Consider the following 18,962-nt stretch of genomic DNA (forward strand, 5'->3'; position numbering starts at 1 on the left):
AAAGACCAGTAAAGTCTGAACGCAAAACAAAACCAACAACAAAAACCAAAACACTGCCAAGAAAATTAAGATTTGTGTAGCCAGAAAGACCACATGTGTTCATGGACTAGCGAACAAATACTGTGAAGACACCAGTTGCCCCTGACTTTATGTACAGATTTAATTTCAATTCCACTATAATCCCAGTTGGACTTTTTTGTCCCCCTCATAAAATTATATCAGGCTCTCAAGTTTATACAGAAAACTTAAAGAACCTAGACCAGTCAAAGCGATATTGAAAAAGATTTACATTATCTGCTTTAAAAACGTACTGTAAGGCTCCTGTAAGCAGGCAATATGATACTAGAACAGACAGATAGGGCCAGAGGACAGAGGTGAACTAAGCAATAGAGTCATGGGGCTGGGGAGATGGCTCAGGGTTTAGAGTGCCTGCTGGGCAAGCATGGAGAACAGAGTTCAGATCCCCAGAACCCACACAAAGGTTAAGTGTGTGTGGCAGCCAGCCCTTTTGTAAGTTCCGGCTTGGGAAGGCAGAGATGGAATCCCCAGCGAGAGCTGGCTGTGAGACAGCTCTGGGTTTGACTGAGACCCTGATGCAACAAGTAATATGGAAAAACCATCGAGGGAGGGGGCGTCCCGACATCAACCTTAGGCTACCATATGTGAACATGCACACACATGCGTGTCACACACATGAAAATGGAGAAAAAAAGAAAAAGGTGGAAAGTGATCAAGGAAGTCATCTGATGTTGAACTCTGGCTAACACAGACACACACAAGCATGAGCACACTCAGGCTAGCGCACACACACACACACACACACACACACACACACACGCATGCAAGCAGACATATGTGCACAGCATACCCACTCACACACGCAAGCTGACTCACATGCATGGCACACCAACACACACCACACCCACACAAATGCATGCATACAAAAAAACATATACACACATAAACACACACATGCACAAATGAACACATACACATAGCAAACACACAAAAACCCATATTTGGCCATCTAACTTTTGACAAGGGTCCCAAAACAGCACAATGGGGAAAAAGAGTTTTTGACAAATGGCGCCAACACAACATCCTCATCGTTTGGACTAGAGAGATGGCTCAGCAGTTAAGAGTAGTTGCTGCTCTTCCAGCAGACCTAGATTCAGTTCCCAGCACCCACGTGGCACTGTAACTCCAGTTCCAGGGGGAAATCTGATGCCCTAAATAAAAATAAATAAAAAAAAACCATGCTTGTCTCTTATAGTACACAAAAGTTAACTTGGGATGGACCATGGACCAATAATATAAAAGTTAAAGCTATAAAGGTTCTAAGAAAACATGTAGACTACTTTCAACACTTCAGAGGAAGCTGGGCTCCTTAAGCCGGGTGCTGCGGTTTGATGTGATCTGAGTGTTTCTCTGGTCTGCTGGGATTTAAGGCTTGGCAGCAGGGCAGCATTACTGCAAGGTGTTGACGCTTTAAGTGGCCGAGGCTCTTAGGAGGCCTGGGCCATGAAGACTGAGGTAGCTCTCATTGTCAAGATGTCATCACCTGCCTGCCTGTGCACATACAGGGCTGCCTGGCATTCAGCAGAAAGTCCCCACCTTCCCCGAGCCTCTGTGGACTCACTCAGGTCCTTGGATCTTCACAGCTGTGACTTACATAAACCTCCTTCCTTGTCAAGTAGCCTGTGTCACATACTTTGTCCCAGTGGTGAAAAGAGGGCCAATACAGAAGGTCCCAGAAAACAGTAGCCACGAAGGAAAACTGTGAAGTAACACTTGACCAAAAAGCATATAAGTGATGAAAAATTGTTAAAAGTTCAGCATTACGCTCATCAAAAGGCATCCTTTAAAGAAACAGGCAAATTCTAGTCGGGAATACAATGCTGTAAAACATATCAGAAAAGAGACGGTGTGTAGATTACCACAAAGAATAGGAAAAAACCATAACATAATAACAAATGGAATAATCAACACTGGAGGACAGTCAAAGAACTCAATCCCATCACCCATCACAGAGACGCAGAGAAGGGGAAACAACACCCACAATGCTCCACCAGAGAGCTATATTTAAAAAAAAAAAAAACTGTGAGTGAGTAGGATGCTCAGGTACAGTGGGTGAGATTGTAAAACGTATAATTAAATTATAGACAGCTCCAGTGGCTTCTTTAAAAACTGAACACACACACCGACCTACGACCTACCAGTTCCATTCTTAGATTTTTTTTTTCCCAGAATGAGCATGTCTAAAAAAGTTACCCAAGAATACTCATAAAAGTGGTGGCCAGAATATCTCCAAGCTTCAAGTAGCCCAGGTGTTTGTTCATCCATAGGGGGATGGATAAACAAACTGTGGGGTCATAACCACTCAATAACAAAAAGGGATGAACTAGCGATCATTCTGATGGCTGATATGAATCTCCAAAATGAAACACTGAGAAAATAAAAGCTTGCACAAAGCGATGCTATTTCTATGATGTGCTAATCTTGGAGGTGGGGGGTGGGGTGGGGCATGAGGCTATCGCTTGTGCTGATGGCTCCAGATCTCGATGAAGTTTGCGTTCCACGGGTGCTGTATTTGCTAAAATATATCAAAAGCCCATTTAAAATATGTGCACTACACTTTGTAGATGTTTTTATCTAAAAAGCTATTATAACCACTGCACACACATGCTAGAAGTTAGGGGTAAATGTATAGGTGTTGGTAACTTACTTCAAAATCATTAGAAATGGAATAGGCCCAGGTCAGATTCCAGAGGGATAGGTGTATGGGTGTACCCTGGTCCAATTCCTTTGGTGTTACTGCATGTTGGGAATTTTTCACAATATGTTGGGAGAAAGGAGGCTCATAGTGTCAAACCCTACAAGCAGGGTCCACCATCTGACACACAGTATGAGTTTCCTACCAGCACAGAAAAAACCCTGCTGTGCAGAAGCCAGAGCAAGATGCTTCAGCCACAGTAAATACCATCCAAAGTCTTTACAACACACCCTGAGCTAGGATCTGACCACTTCCAAGGCAATCGTTCTGAAAATCCAGTTGTGCATAGCTGACAGCTTCCCTGAGGCATGTGGAGCTAGGTCTGAGGAGAGATCTCTGGGTTCTGTTTCTAGAAACGCAAGAAAGCTCTGTGTGTATGTGGCCACACCATGTGACTATGGCAGCTTCTCTCTCCAACACACAAGACGGTCCCCGTTAATTATTCACAGTCTGTGACCGCAGGCCACTGAGAGCAGGCTAGGCAAGAGAAAGGCCATTAGCAGGGGTGAGAAGGGGGTGGAGTCAGCTCCCTCCCTTGCTGGCGCCTCCATCAGAACTGGCACTTCATCATGTCAGGGCTCATCTTTCAGAATTAAACAAGCAGCTGCTAGCTCATCAACAGTAAGTGTGCCTTGCATGCCTTTGCTTCTGCAGGCGGTTAGATTCTGAAGTGATGTAATAGGGCACCATGAAGGTCCCATACATATCTATACAGGGTTACAGCACACAGGAAATCACAAGAGTGCTTTCATTTTAATGTGGGTATTAAATAATGCCGGTGCGTGTGAGGTATTGATGTCACGGGACTCTAGAATTGCCCTGTTCTTTTCGAATTCCTCAGTGTTGGGTCTTTCAGCTTGGTCCCCGATTTCCTTAAGTTGCATGGACATCGCACGTGCACTCATAGACCTTGTGAGCTGGAGGTCTAGTCTGATCAGACAGTTAGAAGGGTACAAATGCTAATCCTGCAATTTCCAGAAATGCAGAGCACTGTGGGTAGCACTTATTTATACGGAAAGGGAAGGTGACATTCCAACAATGAGCGTTGAGGATGGATTGCTAGAGGGGGACAGGGGAGCTGGGGAAGGTTCCCTAAATTATTTTTCAAGTGCCTTGTATTGGAATGGTATGGCTGATTTGTTTTAAATGGTAGAATAATTACACATAGCCCATGAACAGAAAGCCAGTGGAAAAAAATAAATGACATGGAAATAAGTGAAATAAAAAGGAAAAAAAAAAAAGTCATGTTAAAGACAGAAGCCTTGCCTTACCATGATCAGACACCTTTTTTTGCTTTTTTAAACAGGTAAAGATTTTCATGGAATTTCTGTTTTTAAACCCAAGACACTATAGTTCTATAACTATGAATTGGTTACTTTGATACAAAGTTTTAAAACAGTCGAGATTGTTTAGATATTTGTATCTATTTATTCAGGTATTTATACTCATCCCCTTGCTCAAAATACCATTGTCCTTTTACATGGTAAACCACTACACTGACAAATGCATTCTTCATAGACACTTGAAATCACACAAAAAGAGAGATTTCCCAAACCTATATTCCATTTCAATAAAACCTGAACATCTCAAGCAGCAAGAGCTAGTATGAAAATAGAATATTGAATAGTTTAGTTTCATATATTAAAAATCCTTCTCAATGTCTTTGTTATGTCCTGATTTTCCCAAATAGCAATGACCTTTTCCAACACACACAGACTACAAACAAGCGTGTCATTTGCTTTTAATACAAATTAATATGCCTGCCCAGGTACACAGAGGAAGGGAAGGGCAAACTGACAGCATCGTCTAAAAAAGAATCTGCTTCTAAGAGTTGTCTGTCAAATGTCAGCAAAGAGTTGACTAGAAGTAGGATCGAGTGAGCAAGGAACAGAAGTGTGGTGCCTGACCAGGGTAACAGAGGCAGCCCACGTGGAGTTACCCAGGAAAGTAACAAGAAGTAGTTAAAGTAAGCTCCGAGCTCAGCTCGTAAGCGCAAGTATTCCTGGTTGTTGAGGCGTGAGCTGCAGCAATATCCTGGATGCTCCAGACATGGGTGGTAAGTTCAAGCTCATAATGTGAAGAAATGCTGGTTAAATGAAGTAAAATATCTTAAAACCCATAGAAAGAGAACAGCATTTGTCTTTGATACTTGCTTTCAACTCAACATTCTATTTACACTCTCCGGCTCACACAGTATTTCACATCGTCAGCCCCGTTTGAGAGAAATGGGTCCGTTGCCAATAACTCGGTCCCTGGGACTTGCGCAATTCTTGTTTTTGAAACACAAATCATCCTAACTACAGACAAACTAGCAGACAAGATTCTCATCCATCAGTGGTTTATAATGACAGAATCCCACAGAGATTACAGAGCGAGGCTGTTGAGACCCTGTCACTTATCCCGGGAGCTCATGGTGACACTGGGCACACGGTAGGATGGGCCTCCTTTGTCTCAGTCCCCTAGGCTGTTCTGTCACAATGCCATTCTTAACATTTCTTCTAGGACAGGATTTGTCATTTCTCCTGACACAATAACCAAAACCACATTCTCTACTGCTTTATTCTACAAATCTAGGGCAATGGAGAAATTATATTAAAAATGGACTTAATTCAGTGAGATCTAATTTTGACTGCATATGCAAAGCATGCGTGTGTGTGTGTGTGTGTGTGTGTGTGTGTGTGTGTGTGATAGTTTTCTCATTAGCATTAAAGTAAATGTATATGATGGGAGGCAAATACTACCTGTCCATTTAAAAAGCATGGTGTCTTTATATTTGAGAGGCACATTTGTGATGTCCAGAAGAAAAGGCACTACCATTTTATTGGCACAGCCATGACATTGCTGGTTGCATTCACCTCCATCAACAGAACAGCAAAACGGTCAAGCAACCCATCAGCTCTCAGCTCACTGCAGAACAAAGACAGGCACACTGCAGGATGCTACCAACCTGGTCAGAGTTGTTTAGTGACCTTCCTCCACCTTCTTCCACAGAGTCCCCATGTGGCCACACAGCACCAGGAAAGAAGGCTGGGCCTCCTCCTCCGAGGTGACACCCTCTTTGCACTCCAGAACTCGTCTTGGTGACCCTAGCTTTAGTAGCCGTCAGAGAGCAGGATGCCTCTCTCTTCCCCAGACACCAGTGGGAAGTTTTAGCTTCAGCAGCAGTTTTCACCTCTGGGTCGCATTACGGTGAAATCCAAGCCTTTATTTCTTTGGAGGAAGAGGCAGAAGATACAGGGTGCCAGGGGAGGAAGGTGACCCTCCTAGGCAACTGCTGCTGGCTCCAGATGGCTAACACTCAACTCTGTCCTGCTAGCTGCTGCACCAGCACCAGCACCAGCATCAGCATCAGCATCAGCATCAGCAAAGAGAGCAAAGCAGGGGCCGGGCTGGGAGCTGGGGACCAGCTGTAATCATTCCAGCAAAGCTCCCAGACATGGACTCAGAACTCCAAGGCCAGTCTCGTCCAATCTTTGGAAATTTTTATTTAGTAAAAGACAGATGGGTGTCATGTATACAGACAGCTCCAGGGGTAGAATCACATGTAAAGGACCTATTTTCTTTAATACAGAAGATAATGTAGGTAAAAGCACCCACTTTGTAAGCCTGATGAGCTAAATTCAAATCCTCTGAAATCACCTAAAAGCCATTGGTGGCAGCTCAGGCACCTGTACTCTCAGCATGCACCTGTAATGCCAGAGTTCTCCTACAGGCGATGGCAGGCGGATAGGTCAATGGGTGAAAAGACTCTTTCAAAGAGCTAGAAAGATAAAGAGTGACATCAGAGGTTGTCCTCTAACCTCCACATGTGTACCATGGAAGGCACAGGTCTGCACCCACACACATGACCAAGCGCGCGCGCGCACACACACACACACACACATGCACATGCCATGCATACAGCAACCAACCCTAAAATGCTGTGTTATATTCACATAACACAAAGAAAAACATAAAGTCTTACAAAATTCATTGCTGGTGAAATTGGCATATCTTATGGTACATTAGCCATTGCTGGAAACCTTACCACTGCCATGACTATTCATAAAGCAAGGAAGAAAATCCCATGTAAGCAGACCCAAGGGGAGATTCTAATAGTGGACCTGTGGTTCACTGTAAGGAACTAACCTGCAGAATAGCATGCCACACACAAAAAGCTACAAGTGTACCTCCTGCAGAACTCCTGTGCCAGCCTGTGAGGTGCCAGTTAGCCAGGGAGATGGCAACGCCAGGGGAGGAGATACTTGGAACTCCCCTACATGACGGGGGCTTGGCTTATGACACTGAGTGTAGTGCTTACAGCCCCGTCCTGAGGGAGAAGTCCTGACTACCACAGACAGATGAGGGAGGCCAAGAGGACAGGAAAAGGTTCATAGAGTTCTACAGGGGCATGGCTAAAAGAGAAGCTGGACGGAGTGTCCATGCCTCTGCTTTACAATGTAGGATCTCTTGGGACTTCCAAATGAGACACTGCGAGTCGCTAAAATGCATAAAGCACAGAGAACATTGTGCATTTCTATATTATGTAAACTGTAAGGGTGGGCAATTTACATATTCGCATCATACATACATACATACATACATATGTGTGTGTGCATGTGTACACATGCGCGTGTCTTTGTGTCTATGTGGCAGTCAGAAAACAACCTTTAGGAGCTGGCTCTCTCCTTCCATCATGTGAATCCTGGGGATTAGACTCAGGTCACCAGGCTTGGTGGGAAGTGCTCTCACCTGCACACCGTCCCCCCAGCCCTGGGATGGTAAATCTTGAAGGACTGAAAAGTGCCCGAGGGGTAGATAAGCTTGCTCCTGCAGTGTCGATGAGTGGCTACCAGAGAGGAGCAACTAAGAAGAGGAGATGCCCCTGAGGCTAGGGGGCCTGTGTGAAATAAAAGAGGGGAAAAGGAGAAAGGCTGAAGTACAGGCATTTTCTCTCACTGCTTCCTGTCAGCCATGATGTGAGCTAGTCTGCCCCCGCTACTCTCCTATCACCAAGGACTAAATCCTATGAAACCATGAGCCAAGTAGAAATCTCCCCTTTAGGTTGTGTCTGTCGCAGCAATGAGAAAGCTGAATAGCAGAAGCACCTCCCTCCCTCTTTCTACTTGTCTCCATCCTTTCTTCCTCCTCCTTTCTCTTTCTCGCTCCTTTAGAAATATGAACTAATATGTATCAAAAATGAGAGTGGTGTCTGCCTTCAGCAGATAAAGTAACTTCGTTTTTAAATTTTTGTTATTTTTCATTTCTGCCAGGTACTGGGGGGGCGGGAGGAATATCCCCTTTCTCCCAACACTCATGCGAGGCTGTCCATCTCATTACCACCTGCCAGGAGGTGACCAGGGCTGGAGTGGTTCAAGAAGCCGGCTTTACCCAGCTCACAGAGGCAGAGCTAATATCTGGACCTCTGCCATCAGAAGAACATGACCTTCTGCACTCTAGGCTACGCACTCCCAACCAAACATCAGCTTCTTATTCACCATAAGGTATGTCATGCTGTGCAGGGCAAGACAGTGGTAACTAAGAGGTGAGTGATGCTGCCTTACCAGATGGAAAAGCCAGAGTGGAAATGGAAGCAGTTTGTCTTTCAACTCTTGCAGCCGCAAGAGAGAAACAGCAACAAGACACAGGGGCACTGATGACCTCTCTCCTAAATTTAGATACTTCTCCAAAACTTCGCCCACCCACTGCTCCTTTGCTCTATGGACATTTAAAACCTTCTATGTGTTGGTCCTGGACTCAGAGCTTGCGGAGACAGCTTGAGTCAATGTTTTTTTTTTTTTTTTTTTTTTTCCTGGAGTTTACTTTTAAACATCTGCAGCAGAAACCACACCCTCTGTCCAAGAAGGGATGTTTAAAGGGTTTGAGATGGTCAACAAACAAGAGGTGACTTGGAAAAAAAAAGAACCATCAGTCTGAGAGAGTGAAAACCCAGAGAAAAGACGTTTCTTTTACTCGATACCTACAGCACAATATGAAATGCTCCAAGCTGAAGATATAAAAGTTAAAATAATAATCCCTAGTCCGATCTTTGAGGTGATTGTGGTTAAAAAATGCCAGGATTAGAACATCCTCCAACACAGCAATCCTGTTGGCTTGGAACTGACTCCAAAGGAACAATTCCACATATTTTAAAACCCTTTGCAAGGCAGAGAGTGCAGTTCAACGGTGCGGCATGTGCTTAGCATGTGCTTAGCATGTGCGCGGCCATAGGTTTGGTACTGAGACCTTAAAAAGGAACTAAATAAGAATGGGCTGGAGTGATGGCTGAGAGTATGTGTTCGTCAAGCATGAGGACCAGAGAGCTCAGTGCCAGCTAGCCTAGCTGAACAGCGAGTTTCTGGCTTAGGGAGACCCTGGATCTCTAAGGAAGCCTGAGGAATGGTAAGAGAAAGGAAAGATAAGCTTGCACACTCCCACTCATGTTACACACACACACACACACACACACACACACACACACACACACACAGAGGCACGCACGCATGGACACTCGATGCTGTGTGCATGAACATGCTCATCGCTGTGTGGTCTGATGCTTGCGGCAACTCTAACAACAGAAACACCCGAATGAGGACAACCCGTCATGCAGCGCACAGGGAGCAGACAAGACAAACATTTCTCAAAGTGGCCTCTCTTACGTGGAAGACTCTTGGGTCATCCTCGCAAAACTCTTTTCTCTATTTTCCAGAGAAAACTCTTTCTCTGTTACTGCTAAAATGACCAAGTTTCTCAAAAGCACGACTTCCCAGTGCACACAGTCAGTTTCTAACAGAAGCCAACTTCCTCACAACAGAGGTAGGGCAGAGGAAGGACAAAAAGATAAAATAAAATAAAAATAAAATAAATAAATAATAAAAAAAAATTAAACAAAAGGAAACGTAAGACAAGATAGGAACCAACTAACCAGGGCCCAGGGGGGCTAGCTGAGACTGACACAAGAACCAAGCACCATGCATGGATGGACCTAGGTCCCCTACACAGATGTAGCTGATAGTCGGCTCGGGCTTCATGTGGGCTTCTTAGTAAGGGGAGCGGAAGCTGGTTCTGACATGGACTCTGTTGCCCGCTTTCTGATCACTTTCCCGCTGGCAGGGCTGCCTTGCCAGGCCACAGGGGAAGAGGAAGCCCTCAGTCCTGATTAGACTTGATGAGCTGGGGTGGGTTAGTTGGGGGCAGGCTCCCATTTTCTGAGGAGTGGGGGAGCAGTATAGGGGAAACAGGGAGGGAGGGTGGGACCTGGAGGAGAGGAGAAAGAGGCTATGATCAGAATATAAAGCGAATAGATAAATAAATAAATAAATACACCAAGGTGCTGCCAGTAACTCCTGAAAATTGCACTAGTTAAAACATGGAACAACAGAAATGTAATTAAGTTGTCAGAAGTGAATTAGTTCAAGCTCTAGGCTTGCCTCTTATAGCTTCCCGGGTTTTGGCAAGCGTCTGGGATAGTTGAATGAAACCCATGAAGATTGAACCTAGTATAACACATAAGTCAATAAAAAGGACAGACACATACGCACAAAGGGGCAGGGGCTCTTGGGTGTGTTTGCATTTCCTCAGAGGCCCCCAGGTTTCCTTCGCTCCCTGGAGGAGTCTCCACCCTTTCTTCGCTGGTCAACATTCTCCTCTGCCCAGAACCCACCATAGGTGGGAGTCCCCAAAAGAAGACCGGTGGACTTTCCCTCTGGGCTTCCTTCTCCTTCCTCTGTCTGCACATGGTCTGACCCAGATCCTGCCCCCTTGGGAAAGGGCCTACTCAGCACTTCCCCTGGACCAGGCCCCACTCATATGCCCCCCCCCCCCACAACAGCAGGCACCTACCAAGGTGTCCTCAGTGCTCTCTGTAGTTCTTTCTCAACCTTTGGGCCATGACCCCTTTGGTGGTCAAACAACTCCTTTACAAGGGTTTCCTAAGACTACTGGAAAAACATAGAAATTTGCATTACAGTTCATAACAGTAGCAAAATTACAGTTATGAAGTAGCAATGAAAATATATCATGGCTGGGGGGTCACCACAACATGAGGAACTGTATTAAAAGGTCCCAGCCATAAGAAGGTTGAGAACAACTCAACTATAGTCTTGCCCATCTGTATTTCACATAACATGGCCTAGGGGAATAGAATTCTCCTGGTAAAGGGCAAGAACGATATACTCAGGGTGTTTCTGGAAACTTCTTTCCAAGAATAGCTTCACTGCCTCTTGTGCCCCCATTTCCCCTCTGTTCTGCAAGTTGGCTGTTTCAGAATAACATTTACAGGATTCATGTCAGATCAAAAATTTCACAATTTCAAGGTAATTCTTCTGGGGCTTTCCAGTTCGTACCAGGATCTGAAACTTAATTAGGAATGTACACCGTAGACATATAAACCACTCCCAAGGAAGGAGACCCCGAGAGACCTCCAGAGAGTGACAGAAGACTGGGGTATACAGCCACAACATACCCATAACCCCCAACTCTTCCCCCTGTTATCAGCACCCTTCTTGGAGTCCCTGGCACACTTCCATCTTCTTCTTCTTCAGCAACCAAACTAGAGGGACTGGTGGAAGCTAGCTAGCTCGGAGGCCCTGTGGTCAGGGTCAAGAATGAAGGTCGCTGTCATTACTTAAAATGAAGTTAGAAATTTTGCCCCTTCAAGCCGGGTCTGGTGGTACACGCCTGTAATCCCAGCACTCGGGAGGCAGAAGCAGGGGCAGAGGCAGGGGCAGGGGCAAGGGCAGGGGCAGGGGCAGGGGCAGGGGCAGAAGCAGAGGCAGAGGCAGAGGCAGAGGCAGAGGCAGAGGCAGAGGCAGAGGCAGAGGCAGAGGCAGAGGCAGAAGCAGAGGCAGAGGCAGGCAGATCTTTGTGAGTTGGAGGCCAGCCTGGTCTACAGAGTGAGTCCAGGACAGCCGGGGATACTACACAGAGAAACCATGTCTGGAAAAACCAGAGGGGGGGGGGGGAGGGAGGGAGGGGGGGGGGGGAGGGAGAATTTTTGTTCTTTTAAAGAAACTATGAAGTCTGAGGTTCTTATCTTATTCCTCAGCTGCCTGGACCAGGTGACGACAATTAAATGGGTAAGTTGGTGCCTTTTGTTTGCTTAGCTTAGAGTCAGATGTGAGTTAGGCTAAAAAGTCAACCAACAAGTCCCACCTAGCATGAGATAGTGCTGGGGAGCTGAGGTAAAAGATGGATTAAGCCCCCAAAGTGTTCACTCCAGACTGGGCAGCATGAGCCACAGCAGGGTGACTGTTGGGCATGCGCACTTAGGTAGACACTGCCAGGCATGTGGCTTAAGCTCTGTAAACATTCAAGGATGTAGCGGCAAAAGCCTGTGATCGCAGCACTCAGGAGGCTGAGATAGGAAGACTGTGACTTCAAGACTTCTCTAGGAGGCAGAGCAAGATGCTGTCCGGCCCCCACCCATGGGAATAAAGTCCCCACCCAAGGGAAAACAACAACCACTTCCCCAAACATGCTAAACATAGAAAGAAAACACCCCAACTGCTTAGGTTGACAGAACCCTTCTCTTAAAAGGCTGCTTAAGATTATCACAGAAAATCAACACCTCGAAGAAAAAGAAAGGAACTACCAAACAGTGAAAAATGGCACGGATAAATCTTTATAAAGTATTTTATTATTTTTTTAAATGTAATGTCTGCGTGTGTGTGTGTGTGTGTGTGTGTGTGTGTGTGTGTGTGTGTGTGTATGTTTGCACATAAACACATACATATCTGCGCATGTGGGCGTTAAGCCAGAAGGGAGCAGTGGACCCTCAGAATCAGAAGTGAGCTACTGACGGATGCTGGGAACAGAACCCAGGTCCTTTGGAAGAGGAGCAAGGGCTCCCTATTGTTCAGCCATCTTTCCAGTCTGAGATTACTCTTTACCATCCATCATTACTTCTAATCTGAGTGGATTAAGAACCCCAATCAAAAGCTAGAGAAGCCCCAGTCTGTAAATTAGAAAATGATTTGCTGCCCATGAGAGATGCGCATCCACTAAAAGCGAAAGGACAGCAGTATTCCTTGTGAATGGGGACTAAAAGAGACCTTCAGTGTAAGAGGGGAGGCGGGAAGAGTGGAAGCGCCAGAGGGGATGGAGGACACCAGGAGACCAAGGCATCTGAATCAACTGAGCAAGGCGCCTGTGAGCCCACAGAGGTGTAAACAGCATTGGAGGGAGCAGATCTGGATGGAATGGGAGGTGGGGAGGGGCTGGAGGAGTGGAGCAAGGGGAAACTGTAATCAGGGCTTCGTGTATGAGAAAAGAGCCTGTTTTCAACAAAAAGGGGGAAAATAAAGAAATGTATTTTTATTAAGCAAAACAGAATGTTAGTAAAAATCTGTCTGAAGAAATGAAGATGCACCCGTCATCAGAGGGTGAGTGTGTGTGTGTGTGTGTGTGTGTGTGTGTGTGTGTGTGTGTGTGTATCTGACATCACAAGTATTAACTGAGGAGAAAAATAACTAACCGTATAACAAGAGTTGGAGTCTTTGCTGCCCTAGTTTCTACTATGAGTGGTTCAGACGGAAAACCAAGCAAGACGCCATGGTCTTGGACAACATCAGGCCAAGTGGAACGAACAGGTATACCCAGAGCTGTCCATCCAACGAGAGAACACATGTTCCTCTCAGGCACAGGCAGACGTTATCCAGAACAAAGCTTACGCAGGACTGAAAACCAGGCTCAACACATCCAGGAAGACTGGAATCATAGCAAGCATTGCTTCTGTCCACGCTGGGATGAAGCTAGAAGGCCATGGGAGGCGGGGGGAGGGAAGTACCTTGAAGCAAACTAAAATAGACACAGAAAGTAACAAGCTCCGCACTAAGGGAAGCTCACAGTAGTAAGTGCCTACATTGGGGTGGGGGCAGGGAAGTGTGTCTTTACTTATGAGTTTAAACTTCAAGGGGAGCAGGAGGGAGTAAGAACTCAAATGTGCCTGAAGGCAGAGCTAAGAAAGATTTGAATGAAACAGAAGACGACAGAAAAAGGTAAGTGGAGGTAGCTAAGGCTTTTTGTTTATTTGTTTTTAGTAAAATTGATAAATGTTTAGCTACGTTAACCAAGAAAAAGGAGAAGATTCACATTAATAAAATTATGAGTGAAAGAACAAATATTAGAGGCTGGAGAGATGGCTCAGAGGTTAAGAAGACTGCCTGTTCTTCCAGGGGTCCTGAGTTCAATTCCCAGCAACCACATGGTGGCTCACAACCATCTACACTGAGATCTGGTGCCCTCTTCTGGTGTGCAGGCATACATGTAGGCAAAACACTGTATAGTTAATAAATAAATAAATCTTAAAAAAAAAAAAAAAAGAACAAATATTAGGGTGACAGTACATAAGTACAAAGAACCATAAGGGACCACTGTGAACAACTACACACCAAATGAGATAACATAGAAAAACAGATGAAACCCTAGACTCTACGGCCTCCCAAGAGTGAGCCATTCAGGGCTGGCAGGATGGCTCAGTGGCTAGAACACATGCCTCTCTTGCAGGGGACCTGAGTTTGGTTCCCAGTACTCATGTCGGGTGGCCCATAACTGCCTGTGACTCCAAAACCTCTGGCCTCCACAGGCACCTGCACTCGTGTGCACATACCTGTACGTACATGCATACATAATTAACAACAATAAAAATAAGTCTTAATAAATAAGAACGAACTGTGCATAAATAAGAAATATGAGGAGGCAGAAGAACATTGAAACAGTATTTTTAAAAAAATCTCCAAAAGAAAAATTCTAGAACTAGATGTCTACTGAGGTGAATTTTATCAACATATAAGAATTAGGTGACAATACTTCCAAAACTGTGTCAAACATTGAAGGGGACGGGAAAATTTCAAACTCATTTTATGAGACTGGCCAATGAAGATCATATAAGGGGGGCTGAAGAGATGGCTCAGTGGTTAAGAGCATTGCCTGCTCTTCCAAAGGACCAGGGTTCAATTCCCAGCACTCATATAGCAGCTCACAACTGTCTATAACTCCAAGATCCGACACTTTCACACTGATGCACACACATGAAAATTAAATAAATTAAATATTTAAAAAGATTATCTAAGGACACTGTAAGAAAAAAATTACAGGAGCTCCTGTGGCCTCGGGACTAACCCTGCCCTTACCCTTAGCCTTCATCGGAGATGCCTCTTTGCAGTGAATGGCAGCTAATGCCGAGACTCATGGCCCATCAAAGCTCTGAGAACAAGTAACTGTTGAGTGGTCAGCTTTAAATGACACACTCATCTCTCCCCTTTGAAGGCTCAGGGAACATGGAGGAAGGGGTTAGAAAGAACTTGATGATGGGATGGAGAGCTGTGAAATGTCACCTTGCAGTCATGACAGGGTTGTGGCACTGAGAAGTCAAGCAATTGTACTTGCCTCTGTAGAGTCTGCAGAGGACTGAGGCCTTAAACGTTTGGTCACAGACGGGGGAGTGGGCAGGGGAGAAGCGCCTTGTCACCTTGCTCAGGGGAGCATAAGACCAGAAGAGGACTGTTAAAGGAAAGGAACTCATTGTTTCTAGTGATGTTGTCACAGGTGAGTTACTCAAATGCCAGTTTCACATCTACGGGGTGGCCCTGGTTAAGCCCAGTGGGTCACAAAACAACAATGTAAACAAGGCATGGAATGGGGCAGAAACTTGGTGAGAGGAGAGGGGTTGATGGGGGGGGGGGAAGAGAGAGAGAGAGAGAGAGAGGTGTGACCAGACTACTATATACATATATGAAATTATCAAAGAGTAAGTTAATAAAAGGGGGAAATTACAGGTCGATGAACAAGATGAATAGAAGAGGTGCAAACAAAACACTTGTAAACTGAACTTAACGGCACATTAAAACAAAACAACAAAACCATACACCAAGATCAAGTGAGAATGAGATCTATCCTCCCAAGACTGAGCCATTCAGGGCTGATGGGATGGCTCAGTGGCCAGAACACGTGCCGCTCTTGCAGGGGACCTGAGTTTGATTCCCAGTACCCATGTCGGGTGGCCCACAACTGCCTGTGATTACAAAACCTCTGGCTTCCACAGGCACCTGCACTCGTGTGCACACACCTGTACATACATGCATATATAATTAAGAATAACAAAAATCAATCCAGTGGCATTTCATATAAGAATAGAAACCAAACCCAACAACAACAACAACAACAACAAAGCCTTTTAAAACTAGTTGGAACCACAACCCCCCCTAATAGCTAAAATAGTCTTGTAAAAGAACAAAACTGAAAGTACCGCACTTGGTGGTTACAAACTACACCCCAAAGCTGCAGTAATCAAAACAGTATGTTTTTTTGTCATTCACATGGACAGGGACAAGAGAAACAGAGTAGAACCCAGAAGAAAATCCACACATAAAGAAAGAAATCAACTGAGTTTTGATAAGACATGTAGAGCACACAAAGATAAGATGGTTCCCTTAAGGAAAGGTGTTGGGAAAACTGAATAGCTAATTACAAAAAAATGAAATTAGATCCAGGCGTTACACAATACCTCAAGTTCAACTTGAAGTAAAGACTTACATGTCAGACCTGAAACTCCCAGAAGAAACAACAGGGAAAAGCTCCTCGGCATTTGCATTGGCATAGACGAGACAAAAGTACAGACGATGTGGAAACGCAACAGCTGAGGGGCTTCAGCAGAGTCGTTGTTTGTGCGCTGGTCTCATCTGATCTTGCAGGAGGAGGAAGTGAGTCTGAGGCTTCAAAACCCCCATGCTAGACCCAGTTCTATCTCTCTGTCTGTGGACCAGGGCCTAACTCTCAGCTATTTCTCCAACACGGAGCCTGCCTGCTGCCATGTTGCCTGCCGCAAAGCTCCCCGCCACGATGATAATGGACTCAGACTTTGACACTGTAAACCGGCCCCGAATTAAATGTGGTAGAAACTTTGCCCCTCGAGCTGGGCCTGGTGGCGCATGCCATTAATCCCAGCACGCGGGAGGCGGACGCAGGCGGATCGCTCTGAGTTCGAGGACAGCCTGGTCTACAAAGTGAGTCCAGGACAACCAAGGCTATACAGAAAGATCTTGTCTGAAAAAACCAAAAAAAAAAAAAAAAAAGCTGCCTTGATCATGGTGTCTCTTCACATCAATAGAACAGTCTACAGAGTGAGTTCTCTGTATCAAAACAAAAACTACTTTTTTTTTCCCACCAAGTCCATACCAATCAACATATAAGCTATTGCAACTGTTACTATCACCAAACACCCTACAACAAGCATTTGATGGAGGAAGGGTTGATTTGGCTTGGTGTGGAGGGACACAGCCATTCATTACTGTGGGGAAGGCAGCAAGGGCACGCAGTGGCTGGTCCCATCCTGTCCATAGTCAGGAAACAGAGGCCAGATAGCAAGTGCAGCCAGCCTATAGCACACCTCTAGTCCCACCCCTTCCTCCCTTCCTCCAGAGAGACACCATTGCGGTTCCACAACTTTCTGAGCAACTTGACAAGCTGGAGGCCAGGTGGTTACACAATAGTTTAGACCTTCCAACCCACAGCACAGCTAGTTATACAATTATATTAGTAAATATTGCTAGGACAAAATGTAAGAGAAATAAAATCACACCCTCATCATGTTAGATAATAAACTTCCTGGCCTTATCAAATATCAGCAAAGCCAAGGAACGTGTCCCACCAAGGCATTTGATTGGGATTTGTTTCTGTAGAATGACACACATCAGTTTCCAATGAAATTATTGGTCATTTTGGTGGGGTGTGTGTGTGTGTGTGTGTGTGTGTGTGTGTGTGTGTGTGTGTGTGTGTGTACTAAAGTAACTCCTCACTCCTGATTTCCTTTATGCCCTTTCCACAGTGTTTTGCAAGGGTTCTTCCCAGAGGAAGGAAGTTAGCTCTCTGCTAAGTGTGGAAACCAGTTTGTTCCGGCCATTTGCACACAGAAGGGTGCTTTGGATCACATCAGTTCTAACTGTACATGGTCAGAGCCCTTGGTTTTCTCTCCCATGATGCTCAGGTTTTAGTGATATACTTTGAGAAAAAAAAAGGCCTTGCTCCAAAACCATTTTAATTTAGTAACTTTCCTAGACTTTGGTTAGTTAAATTTTACATCTAAATATTTGATTACTCTTAAGTTGACTTTTGTGCAGAACAAAAGTAAAGCAAAGGAAAAGCGGTGTGCATCGGGACACACGTGGGAGCCAGGCTTTGCTCCCGCCTTTTTGCAGCCTTCCTTTGCCGCTTTCAACCCGTTCATAGTGGCAACATTGTAGCAAACTGCATGGCTTCTCTCTCTGCCTCACTCTAACCCCTCCCCATTTGAATTTTTCTGACTATTCTCATGGCTTTATTTTTCTAGATAAAATGTAGTGTGTTTTTTTTTCCTGCTCTCCAAAGAAGTGCTGATTGTATTTAAACTGCTCTTGCCCTGAATTGCAACACCAACTTATAAGGAACTGACAATTTTAAGAGGATAATGATAACACTTGTGTGTGTTTGCTCAACTGGTGGACAAAAGCACCAGGCACAGGAGCAAAGATAAGTCTTGCACAACCCAGAACTCAATATTTAGAGTGAGATTTGATACATGTAATAAGGAATATGGTTTTAAAAGTGAACTGATGATATAAATAGGATTTGAAAAAGGATCACGATATTAAAGCTTCCTAAGCGTGATGATATTTTACTGGTTTAAATTAAAGGCCTTCTTTGGTAGGCTTTTAACTTATTTATCCTAATTTTAAACTTAGAAATTATTTAATAAGGCAGGACTTAAAAAATAGACCTTTCTTTTTTCTTATAGCCCTATGAACACTCAGTGTTTCCATTTCAATTTTTGCGTTCTCATGGAATTTGGCAGGGCATCTAATGCATTAGCAAGACACACTGTCTACAGGACAGGTGCTTCAAAACTCGTAGGAAAAGGTCAAAGGACTCCTTGGAATTGATGGGTGGAGGATATGAAGGGAGGACCCCAGAAGGGTACGTAATCTGCTCTTCCACCGCTAACCCATGCCCTGCCCACTCATCCCAAGAGAGTGCATAATGAAGAGATAAGGGGTTCTGGGTGCAGCTTAGTGACAGAGCACATTCTTGCTCTGCTCTGCTCAAGGTCCTACACTGAGATAATTTTTCACATAGCAAATTGGAAAACCCCCAAATTTGGGAGCAAACACTATTGTCTAGCCTATGGGAAAATAGGCAAAACCAAACACTGTTGAAGTTGGGAGGCAACAGGACACAC

The 18,962-nt window shown here is 44.9% G+C and overlaps 1 pseudogene; it reads left to right on the top strand.

The window, feature by feature from the left end:
* The first annotated feature begins 18,199 nt into the window (after window positions 1–18,199).
* On the top strand, window positions 18,200–18,322 carry LOC127192525 (uncharacterized; annotated as a pseudogene).
* The last annotated feature ends 640 nt before the right edge of the window (window positions 18,323–18,962 follow it).

The sequence above is a fragment of the Acomys russatus genome, chromosome 7, assembly GCF_903995435.1.
Source record: "Acomys russatus chromosome 7, mAcoRus1.1, whole genome shotgun sequence".
Classification (NCBI taxonomy): Eukaryota; Metazoa; Chordata; class Mammalia; order Rodentia; family Muridae; genus Acomys; species Acomys russatus.